The sequence below is a fragment of the Pezoporus occidentalis genome, unplaced genomic scaffold (assembly GCF_034315485.1).
Source record: "Pezoporus occidentalis ecotype Australia unplaced genomic scaffold, CSIRO_AGI_Poc_V1 ctg95, whole genome shotgun sequence".
In the NCBI taxonomy this organism is placed as follows: Eukaryota; Metazoa; Chordata; class Aves; order Psittaciformes; family Psittacidae; genus Pezoporus; species Pezoporus occidentalis.
This window is the reverse complement of record NW_026916315.1, coordinates 2,375,559-2,388,464: the sequence shown is the minus strand read 5'-3', so window position 1 is coordinate 2,388,464 and position 12,906 is coordinate 2,375,559. Positions and strand designations below refer to the sequence as shown.

General features: G+C 40.4%; 1 protein-coding gene across 1 annotated transcript in view; it reads right to left on the bottom strand.

Annotated features, from left to right (window-relative positions):
* The window catches only part of NIBAN1 (niban apoptosis regulator 1), a 66,444-nt gene that overhangs the window by 19,747 nt on the left and 33,791 nt on the right, over nucleotides 1-12,906 (bottom strand). The gene's annotated exons all lie outside the window — the stretch shown is intronic.

Genomic DNA, 12,906 nt, shown 5'->3' with positions numbered 1-12,906 from the left:
TGAAACTTCTGAAGAGAGGAGCTTTATAGGAGGCTTGCATGCATACCAAGGACAATACAGGCATTATACAAATTATGGGAAACACAAAGGATTAAAACTTCAGTAATGCTTGAAATGTCAACTACCACATGCTTTAAAACACAAAAACGAAAGCTAGTGAAACATACAATTAATTTCATCAGTGCTTTACCCTGGCTGCTGCTTGAAAGCAGCACTGAATAGATTTTATCTAAATGGTAGGCAATGAAGTTTCAGATCTGCTAAGAGCCCATACGTCAGAATTTACCCCTTCAGAGTTTCCCCTGAACGTAAGAATTACTTCAGGGAGGTAAGTTATAGATAGTGTGGTGCAGTAAACACTCTCTCAGTGCCACTCTCTAGATACCATCCCCAATTTGCAGATATTTGGAGGTCCAGAGAGATCATACAATTTCTTCAAGCTCACACAATGATCAAACAAGAGAAAAACAGACAGGTAAAATCCTAACCATACCTTCATTGCTACCTCCATGATTTATAGCACTTTTAATAGCAAGTCACAAACAAGAATGATAAAATATCAATAGAAGAGTTTAAGTCGGGTTGTTTACTGCCAAGAGATGGCAGCTTTAGTGAAAGAATGGAATATTTCATCTGAGAAACTGGTGGAGCACTGCATATGAAAGCTTCTGTCCTCACAGAATTAAACTCTGAATATTTTGACAAGAAGAGGGCCAGGCTTGGCTGGAGAAAGGGAAAACTGCAGCTCTTGCAGCTCTCTGATCATGACTCACATGTTTTCCTTCTTCACAGCTGTGCTCCTAACCAAAAGGGACAACAGACCATCCAAAGGGCTGGATCTTGGACCTGCTGAGATGATGATGCACCAGTGCTGACAAGAGTCTGCCCTCTAAGGTCATCAAACTCCTTTAACTTCATGGTAAAGAGAATATTTTCTCTCTGTTCTGACTGTCCTAATTTGATACAGAAGTGGGAAGAAGGTGCTAAAAATCCAAAAGCAATTTATTTGAATAGTTCATGGGAAAAATATCAAGCTGCAAGTACCATAAAATCCCAGTCATGCATTATTTCCTATGCCAGTAAACATGGAGGAAAAACATAACTATGGCAGTCTTACTATAAAAACAGCCCAAAGTAGAAAGGAAGCTTTATCCTTCAAGGCTTCTACAATTGCTTAATTTAGGCAATTTCATTCCCACTTTCCATAAGAGGAAAAGATTGCATCAGTGATAAGGCACTGAACAACTAGATCCATCCAACATTGGGCTGTGCAGAAGCTGTTAGTGAGGCACACAAGACAGAGACACATTCATGGGGTATGGCTCAAGAAGAAAGAATTGTACCCAAGCTGAAAGGAGCTGTGGTGCACATACTCTAAGATTTCAGCAGGGAAGAAACAGAGCTTCTGTAAATCAGATCTAGCAGTTTATGGAAAGGCTAGAGGATCACAGCTGGCTTGGCAGCCAGCTCTGTTATGCCATAGCAAAGCAAGGACAACAATGAATAAGCTGTTGGGACAGCACCGCTTGCGTGCAGGAGAGAGGATGGTGTGTGGGAGATGGAAGCAAACGCTGCAGCTGCAAACAGGGCAGGTGGTAAACCCCAGTGATATCAGGAACGATTGTTCATCAGAAGAAAGGATGACATGTACTTCACTCTCCTTAACGCCCTTGCAAGGGTTTCCCCTTCAACAAATCTGGCTGGCACCTACCATGAGTGACACATCTGTCCCCGTTGCTTGTAGAAAATGGAACATTTTAGAGGAGCTTGGTGCAGTGGTGGTTGTACATCAGCCTTAACCAACTTCCATACAAAGCCATACAATTTACTGATGTTATCCAGCAGAAGGCCAGTGAGGCTTTATAGGTACTCAGACTCATGTTACATGCTTAATCCAGGCTATAGTCTGCACTTGGAAAATTACCAAGCATCTTCTCCAACTGCTAATGAATATAACATCATTTTATTTGTGGAGAGTAAAAAAAATTCTCTTTGATTTGTTTAATTTGAACATAAGAAAACCCATCTAGAGACTCTATCTTTAGACATCCAAGTATGGAGCCTAATTTTAATAACAGATAAGATATTGCTAGCCATAAATTCCTTTTATAAACATAACAGAATAACCACTATAAAGCTCTGCTCTAAAAGATGGAAGGACATCTGGAAGCACCATGACTTCACAAATCTACCCAAATTTGCAAGTCTCTCAAAGGCATAGCTCAGTTTCTTCAGGACTGCAGAAAGCTACAGCATGCAGTGGATAAAAAGTCTAAATTGCTCTTAAAAAGCAGAAAATCTCAAACCTTAACAAGATGATACACAGAAGACAGACTGTTTGACGCCCACCGAGCACACTTGCACCTGATGCAGAAGTGTTTACTTAGAGTTCCTCATTCCAATTTCACCTGTATTTGATTTTTCGGCTGCTGTGGGATTTGCAGTCTCCTAATAGGGTGCTTCAGGCAATGAGCTGGGACTCCTTCTCTGTCACTTGGCAGGTGAATGTTTGGTTGTACAGGCAAGCAATGAGGAAATCTTCAGTCCCAAATTCCTATGTGCTCTCCCATCCACGGCAGGACAGCTGCAACTTTGTTTGAAGATGGATGTGTTGCTGGAACATTGCTTAAAAGCCCCTTGGGAAAGGCTATCTGAATAATTTTCCTGACTCACTAACATTTCCTCTGTGTGTCTAAAGGCAGCAGTGGAAACTGATTGCCCTGATAAATTTGGTCTTGTCTACAGGCATAGATTGACTGGTCTTAGATCAGTCAAAACACTAAGACCTCTGCGCAAAAACTTCTATAAATACACCTCATTACCAGAGAGGATGAGTGCCACAGAAATCACTGCATCTAGCTAAAATGGTGGATTTTCAGCAAATCAAAATAATATGAAATCTGTAGTCGAATATTTCAGTTCAGATTCTGTATCTGTATATACTGCAGACTGCTGAATTGGGTCTGTTGCTGCGCTTTGTAGCAAAAAGCTCAAAAGCTGATGTTTAACTGCTTAGTTGATTATTTTTCTTAATTGCAACACATGCTTCTTTAACATTACATATACTAACCTGCCATGCTAACTGTTAAAAAGTATTTCAATATCCTTATCGAATGGATATATCAATATCTGTATCAATATTTAAATTGTTTGCCCCTCTGAACAATAACTGTCATGAATGAAGCTATTCAAACTCACTACTGCAGCATGAAAGAGGCTAAAATGGTCATCAAACATCAGGAATGCCAATAGGTGTTTGAAGACAGATGGCGTATCATTTGCCCCCTCAACAAATGCAACAGTGACAGTTAAGTCTTCCTCTAAGTGTCAGCACAGCTCTTTTCTGTACTCCTTGTGCAACTGCATAGAAAAGTCTCTGTTTGGGAAGAGCAGGGAAATGTTTCTCTGGTGGGACTTCAGACAGTGAGAATTTTCCACCTCCCAGAACTGATGGGGTGGTTTGCTCTACTGAGACACGAATGGTTCACAGTTCCCTCCTGTGCCTTGGCTAATGCTGCAAATAGGAACTTGCTGATTTTTGCACACAGCAACAACATTACTGTGTTAAACTGTTTAGAGAGCCAAGGAACTGCAGTCAGTATGTTTCATGATGTGTAAAAAATGAGTATGTCATTCTTGAAAACAGAGTGCCCCTATTGTAAACCACTAAATGTCCTTCTCCCATATGGGCTTTTCTTACAAGAAATTTATTACTTTTATTTGTAATAGTAGTGAAGGGATTGACTGTGGACAAGGCGCTTTTACCAAAGGGAGCTAAAACACTGAGGGTAATCTAAGCTTTTTGGCTGACATTTCACAATAGGCTAAGGCCCAAAGACTTAGAAGAACAAGTGTTAAAACAGAATCCAGAAGTCTGAGCTCACAGAACACGGGTTTTAATTAAAGAAATGCTGATTCTGCCATAACACACATCAGCTGACTACCAAAACTCAGAAGTAATCCACCCTGGGTTCATCTGTTTCCTGCAGCTCTCACATCTATGTACATGTTACTGAGCGGGAGAGCTGCCTACAATTTTGTTAAAGATTCTGCATTCAGTGAATATTATTTTCCATACAGTCCTTGAATTCTTTCTGCAGGTAACTATAATTGATATTAAAGCAATCTGGCATTCAACTATGGCTGTATATATAAGAGATGATCATGTAAAGACCCATAGGTAGGAAGGTAGCCTTGCCTGGCTCTTGCCTACCATCTTCAATAATTGCAGCTTTGGTCAAATGTCTCTTCCCAATGTAAGTCACAAACAACTTGCTATACTTTGTAGTTCCCTCCTGCAAGACAGCAGGGACCATGAATACTTCCTCAGATCTTCAAAAACCACAGGCTGACTTTGGTTAAAGAGTGGGGAAGGTAGGAAGACAGCCACTGGAAGGAAATTAGTATGGTAAATTAGTAGAAACTGTATTTAATTTTATGTGATCTCACAGTAATATTTCCTTGCTTCTTCATCTATTTGGTGGAAAACTGGCTCAGGTGAAGGCAGCACCAAAACTGTTTTGTAGCACTTTCTTGTTGTTCACCTTATATAGCATTTTCCTGGGACAAAAAATTCTGTACAGATACCAGTGAAAGGTCTTCCTTCTTTTGATGCTACAAATAGTAGTAGGAGGTGGATAAGGCTAAAAATTATTTTTAAATGTCTTTTCTTTTAGCAGTCTCAAAAGATGGGGCTTTGACCACTTACTATTTCCACTGGACACTGCTACTCTCAGTGGAATAGGTTTCATGCTAGGAAATGCAAATTACATTTTATCCAATTTTCTTATCCTTCCAAGTCATCCCCTTCTCCCCTTGGCATCTGTTTCTTTCAAATGCATTTAGACCATTGTTTTTCCTCTGCTTTCCTTTATACATGCTCTTTGATTTAAAAAACAAGAAAACAAACAAAAAAAAAGACCAAATTTTAGTTCTTTTAAAACAAAAGCAGGTAAAAATGAAAACACACAAACCCAAACTAGAAGGAGGCTGCTGAAAGAAAAGGCTGCTATTTTAAGATCTGTGGTGTCTTAACCATCTGAATACATAGGTCATTTCCATCTCTTGTACTGGTACTTCAAAGAAAGCTACTGCACACTGCCAGCCACCGAAGGATTTCGGGTGAATGCAGCTGTGAAACATCAGTTAGATGCTCCTGCAGTTAAGGAATCATTCTGCCAACCTCTCAACACCGCAGTTAGGGGATGTCTATCAAATAAAAATAAAATAAAAGAGCATGATGAAGAACAATTTCCCTTTCTACGAGTGATCTTTGTAGCACAGGTTTCCTGCAATAGCATTTTTTTCTAGCATTTCTGGTAATACCTGACTGGGAATTATTTGCTGTGGGTAGGGACTACAGTGATTACTGTCCACTGCTCACACAGTTTCTGTTTAATGATGAGCAACTTTTTACTATAAGGTGTATAAGTGATATCATCACACAGAGGATTATGGACAGGACTCAAAGAATGGCTAAGAGAGGGCAAGACCATCTGATCGTGTTATCACATGACAAAAAAGCTACCACCTGGGTTCCCAGCACATTTTAAGAGCTGCTGTTTGTAAGATACTTCAGCAGGTTCGTAAGAAAACCCATGGCCATCAATTCCAAAAAATAAGGTTCAAAAAATTTCTGTCTTCAAAAAATAAGCAAATAGTCCCAACCCAAAGAGGGTGGCAGTTAAGAAAATGTGAATCAATCCATCTGCTTGAATCTGAGGAGATGAGGAGAGCTTGGGAACTGGACCTCAGGAAAAGATAGTTTGCCCAGGGCTTGTAGCACAGCTGCATCACCTCTGAAAATGATCCCCTGAATAGAAGGACACACCGTTTATTTTTGTAGAATGGAGTCCTGTCATATTATTATCCAAATTGAGAATTAATTAAAGTATAATGCACTGGGTCTGAGAAGCATCAACCTTATAGCTCAGATGTTTCCCTGAGAGCAATGTATTATCCTATTATGCATACATCATGTGGTATGAAGCTGCTAACCGCTAACAAGCTAGATGAGGTCATTTCCAAACAGGATACAACCCTGCAATAATACACTGTATTTATAGCAAATACAGTTTTGCAGAGCAAGTTCCCTCCAAGACCACCAAACCAACATTCAGAAGGTTTAACTATTTGCTTTGCAGCACATAATGCCTGTATTAAAGCTGCTCAAAGCAGCATAAGACAGACGACAAGGAACCTCCCTCTACTGCGACCAGCAGCTTTGTTTCACAATCTATGACATGAGTGCACTGTATAAACACAAAGAATCACAGTATCATTTATCTGTGACAATTTCCAAGTGCTTTCCAAACCAGCTACAATATTACTGGTGCAGGTGGGAATTTTTCTGCTGCTTAACTTTGAAGCTGGAGCCTGAATACAACAGGTAGTATCTTCACAGCTCCGAAGTTAGGCTAGGGTGGTGGGCACAACACAGTGGCTCTTCTGCACTGCTCCATGCTTGGTAATAGATAAGAAAAGGAGAATCAGCACAAGGCACGGAGGTGATAAGAGATACACAGACTGAAATCACAATTAGAATTTTAGCATGTTAATCACGGTGTTTCAGAATGAATGGAGCTCCTACAGACTGAAAATCCTCACTACGGTATAGGCAAGCACACTTACTGTAAAGGCAAAAGCCACACTAATTGAAAGAACTCATGCTGTAGAGCATAAAACATCCCCAAAAGATGAAAAATGTCCTTATTTTAAGCAAAATATTCTCAATTATACAAAAACTTTCCAAGTTGTGTCCTCAAATACTTTGTAGCACCCTACAAGCCTCATCAAAGATACAGCTGAATGGTTTGAAAGTTAAGACTACATTAATAACATTCCTATGAAAATTTACACATCAGTTTTGAAAAGTCCATTTGTATCTAAGATATCTGGTGAAAGACCAGCCATGGTCCCAGACACTCATCTGGATCACAGGAGATCTGATCTTATTAAGCATAAAGTGATTTAATTAATCAAAGTGCAGCAGATGCAGTGAGAGGAGGCAATGAACATATCCCAAATCTGAGTGAGGCAGTCAAAGGGCTGAATACTCTGTCTCCATTCACACCTTTTCCCACTCCAAATCATCATGCAAACCTTCAGAAAGGTCTTGCTTTCATCCCAGTGAAGTACATTTTCTTTAATGTCAAAAAAAGCAATTTCCTCCTCAGTTCTACTTTACTTGGTTCTTCTGAATGTCATCTGGAAAAGGCAACAAGAAAATCCTTCTCTTCAGCTGCTATCTCCAGACAAAATAAGCCACCCTGTTTGTAACATGAAGACTAAGAAATCTTTCCAAAGTCCCATTTGGAGTTGTGACAGCTGCTTTGCTCTGTACATGGAGATATGTATCCTTCAACTTAAGTGTTTACTGTCAACTTCTCAACCTTTATCAACACTTCAGTAACTATTTTGAACTATAGTCCAAGCATTGGTAAGCCCTACATGTACTATATGAATGTAATATAGGTAAGCTAGAAATTATCATGAGAAAAACACCTGCCACCTAAACTTACAGTTAAAAAAGGAAATGTGGAAGCAGCTAATAGCAACACTAAAAGACAGAGATGAAGAAAAAAGAACCTGAAGCTGTCCTGACATAGCTAAGCTGTGACAGAATACCCTGCATGACCTTAAAAATGCATTTTGTATTTCTCTCTTACCTAATGTATTTATTTTACTTCTTTAATATATTTATTTCTATATTTTTTTGTTATTTATGGTGAAACCGGAGATGACAGGATATGATTTTTAAATATGTTAGCTTCCTGTGTCATGAGGTTGATCATCAAGATAAGGAAGTGAAATCTAACGAGATGAAAGAAAACAAAATCATGAAGTGAAACTCCACATCTCTCAGAATTAGCTAGTTGTAATTTCCTTCTTGTCACACAGATCCCCTCTATCCAAGCACCAAGTGGTTAGGCTTTTTCACTTTTAATAGCAAATATGAAGTGACACACGAGCTGGTAACCTCATACAGGAAATGAGAAGACCTCCTAAAATACTGGAAAATTAAATAAGCGTTCAGAATATTTATGCAGATTTTCAGGGCATACAAACATAAAGGATTAAATACAAGGCCAAGTGCAAGGTCCTGCACCTGGGCTGGGGAAATCCCAAGCACAAGCACAGACTGGGCAGAGGCTGGATTGAGAGCAGCTCTGAGGAGCAGGACTTGGGGGGGTTGGTTGCCGAGAAGCTCCACATGAGCCGGCAGTGTGTGCTTGCAGGCTGCAGCCAGCAAGCCAGCCGTGTGCTGGGCTGTATCAAAAGGAGCGTGACCAGCAGGTCGAGGGAGGGGATTCTCCCCCTCTACTCTGCTCTCCTGATACCCCACCTACAGTACTGTGTTCAGCTCTGGGGCCCTCAACCCAAAAGGGATGTGGATCTGCTTGAGCAAGTCTGGAGAGGGGCCATGAATATAATAAGCAGGCTGGAGCACCTCTCCTATGAAGACAGGCTGGAAGAGTTGGGGTTGTTCACCCTTAAGAAGAGAAGGCTCCAGGAAGACCTCAGAGCAGTAAATGGGCTAAAAAGAAATCTGGAGAGGGACTTTTTACAAGGGCACATATTGATAGGACAAGGAGGAATGGCTCTAAGGTGAAAGAGAGTAGATTTAGACTAGATATTAGGAAGACATTCATCACTTATGGGGGTGTTGAGACATAGGAACAGGTTGCCCAGGGAAGTTGTGGGTGCCCCATCCTTGAACGTCTTCCAGGCCAGACTGGACAGGGCTTTGAACAACCTGATCTAGAGGAAGGTGTCTCTGCCCCATGGCAGGGGGTTGGAACTGGATGACCTTTAAGGTCCCTCCCACCCAAACCGTTCTAGAATTCTATGCTTATCAAGAGCTACCACTAGGTTGTATTACTCTACATCACCTTATTTTACTATTTACTCCTCTGCATCTGTTGGCCTGTTGTTTTTCTACAAAGAGCATTTTTTGACCCATGTTATATATCTAGAGACTTCCCCTCAGTGTTATCATTCTATATATATGTTCATGTCATTTAACTACTTTAATTCACCCTTTCATTTATCATATTCATTGATTAAAGCAATAAAGCTTTGAAATCAGCATATGTGACTGTTATAATATTTTATATCCTATGCTTAGGTAATAAATTCAAGGAGAAATGAATAGTGGCATTTCAAGCTGCATGCAGTGTTCTTTAATGCAGCCCACTGAAGTCCTTCATTGCAAAGCTGTTGGTAAAGAATGGACACTTTGGAGTGAAGGAAGCCTTTTGATAGAGCTTTTGAGATAATGGCCAAGATTAGACAGTAGCACCTCTATACTGAGTATGCAAATTTACAGTAATCTTTTTTTTTCCTAGGAGAAAAGTTACACAGTCACTAATTTTCACAGGAGAAGCGTCATACAGTGAATGCTGAAAAGCAGTTTTGCAATATATTTTACTTCAACTCAGACAGAAAAGGGACTCAAATGCAAGCATGGCTTATGTTAGAGTTGCCAAATCTCATTACACCTTTCTGCACCTGTTCCTGCTGATAGCAGATCCAGACCACTGGTGGCCCACCTGGGTGGGTTTCATGAGCTGAGCTCCCTCCTCTGAGGACTGGGGCAGCCAAGTCAGGGTCTCCTCTGCCTCTATCAGTTTGTCTGGGTTCCTCTGATGCTTCCTGGGAACTTGTGTTTTCTTTAATTATCCTTCCCTGAATCACATGACCTCAAAGCTTAAAACCCAAAAAGCATTTGATCCCTTCCCCAAATCCTGAGGCATCACAAAAGCCAACTTGCAAAGCTCAAAGCGGGAGTTGCCCAGATGAATCATTGAACTGGGATGATTTCTGTACACAGATTAATCCATCAAGCAACCTTGAGAGTGAAGGTAATTCAGAGAATCTCAGTGGATGCATCTGGTTGTGCTTGAATATTTTTAAAGCCATTACCAATCAGGTCTTGATTGGCTTAGCTGATTTTAAAGGCCTTAAATATACTTTATTTGAACTATATTAAAGAAGGGTGCAAAATAAACCTACATATTCCATTGATAATGAAGGAAATCACTGTCCCCTCAAACTGCAAACCCTTATCAGGTAGTATAAAAGATAAACACAACAGGAAAATTGGCAGGGGATGTGTGGGGGGCAGGGAGCAGAGGGAGAGAACAACTTGCAATCCATACATCTGAATCATATTTAGGAGTGTTGACTCTAAATCCAAATGCTTTTGTAACTATTCTCCTGACTGTGAGTTCTGACCAGAAAACCCAGAAACACGGACTGGACCTCTTAAAACAGAGTGACTCTAAAGAGAGGAAGCAGCTGAATGCCAGGGCAGCTGGCATTGTAAGACCACATGCCAACTCACTTCCATTTTCTGTTCAGCAAGTAACCCTATTTAATTCTGCTTCCTGGGAGAAAACAGACTTTAACCAAAAACTACTCCAAGCTTCTGGCTAAAGCCCAGTGTGATACATTCCTTTCTAGAAGTGGTAGATTATAGAAAATACAGAAAGGCAACTTCTGATCAGACATTGCATCTGTATTTCTCCTGCCCTTGCCAAATTTACCCTGGCAAAAGTTAACTCAGTGCTTTTTAGAAGATGTGGGGTGAGTGCTGCCTTGGATGGTGCTCCTTATCCCTGTAAGTAATATTCCACAGTCAAACTCCAAGGTTTTTTCACATTTTTTTTCTCTTTTCAATTTTATTTAATAAAAGAACACAGCCAAATTTTCTATCATGAGCCTTATTACCCACTGTATTTCTGCACATGCCTATAACTTTGTCAGACTGTTTGGGTACCTGTTTTTATAGGCAGAATTGTTTGCAAATAAGGCTTTTAAAAGTATTAATAAAGCAACATCATGTATGAGAATGAATATACATCAATACAAAGTCCTTGAAAGAAAGCTTGAAATTCACTCTAAGGACAAAGCTAAGGTTACTGGGGTGCTTGTGAGTGATCATTTTTCTGCTTGCAGCACCTAGGTTTCTAGAAGATAGTGTAACTCCAAGAAATCCAGAAAATATTGTCTCCCATTTTCCTAGCTGCATTTCCTAGTTCTTAATACAGACTGTGTTTGCTTACCAGTCTGTTGAGCAGAAATAATGGGACAGAAAGGATGAGTCTTGATGAAAGCACTTCAGTGTCATTAAGCACTCCAGTGTCTCTAAGCATCTTTGGTCAGAGAAAAACTTGACCACAGAAAAGGCTAAAAGGGATAAATCCTGGAACAGATGTATAACTGAGCAATAGCTGAGCTATATGAAATATAATAAAACACAGACTCACAGGCACTGGAGGTGGAAAGACCTATTAAGTCATCTAGTCCCAGCTTCTGCCAATGCAGAATTGGCCCCTAGAGTAATGTGCTGAACTTTAAGAAAAAATAAGGCTGCCAAAACTTTGTCAAGCTTGTTACACTTGCTCCAGAAGAGAGAAATGAAAAACCCAAACCTAATGAACAGGCTTCAAGTCATGGAGGATTAACAGTGCCAGGAAAACTTGATTGTATCCCCGCCTCCTTACCAAACCTCAGTAAGGAGCAAAGGCATGGCTCCAGAACACTTTAATACTGTATGACCACCTCAGCTGAAACCAAGTTAATCAGAACTGAAAATCATAGAGGCCAGCGTGCTATGGGAATTTGGGTTACTCTGGCAGCTGCGTAGAGAATATTTATTGAGACTCAAGATATTTGGAAGTGCCAAGTGAAGGTGTGTTCTGCCTCCAACCCATGCTAATCTAGCTGCAAAACAGTCTTTATAGTCCCTGTGACTGGGTGTTTGCCTACTGGGTGTTCTAGCCTTTAGCCTCTCCTCACCTGCACAACAATATACCATAATGTGTGTTTTCATTATGGGAATGGAGTCCTAAATGAGACCAGGAATGCCTTTGGCAGTGGAGGCAAATGAATAGCAAAGGAAGTTGAGAAGGATTCAGAGAGGACAGTGTGAGTCAACTGTCTGAGGGTAATAGAGTGAAGCTGATGTCCAGAAGACAAAAGTGACAGCTAAAAAAAAACACTGGGAGCCACTTCTGTAAGTAAAAGGGACTGTTCACACACTGCAGTCTCATTTATCTGCAAGCACGGGCTTCAGGCCCAAGTGGCTGAGATTGCTGGAGAAGTTCCTGAGTATTCCCATCTCCCACAAAGAGCAGCAGCAGCAGATGGGACTTGAAAGTGACACTAAAGGCATGGAAAAGCCTGGACACCAGCAGAGGAACCAGGTCAGCTTGATGGAAAATGAGAAAAGTCATGTGAAAAACAGGAAAGCATTTATTTGTCTGAAGGATACAACTCATAAATGGTGTTCCAAATTCATGGGATCAAGGTCATTTTCATAATCCTAACAAGTCACAACTTGCTGGAAGCTTTTATGTTTTCTAGTCTAACATACTTAGAAAGTGAGGTTTAAAATTTATCCTCATGTGTACAATCAATACCATGTCTTACACACTATTCATCAGCCAGCTACAGGGCTTAACCCTGGCTGGGGCTTAGGTGCTATCTAAACACCAACAGAAAATACTAAATGTTTGACCATTTGTGATGTAACATTAGACATGTGCAGGAGACTACATTCCCTTCACATTTTACAAACCTGGTCTAACATATATATGATGCATTTGTCAAGCTTGCAGGTGAGAGTTTGACATGACATATTTTGTAAACATCTCCTATGATTTTGTATCATGATACTAGGTTTAGATGAGCTGTCAGAGAGGGGAATGCCACTTTCAAAGCAATTCCCATGTTTTCTACCTAAGCTTACTACACTGCAGCTCAAATCCCACCTGACTTTGCTCCCAGCAAAGCAAGAAGGGGTATGCTACTGCATTCCTCGAGGTACTGAAAGTCATGCATCTTTTGTAAGTGACTTGCATTCTTTTTCAGCTTTTTAAATCTTCACTGGGGTGAATGACG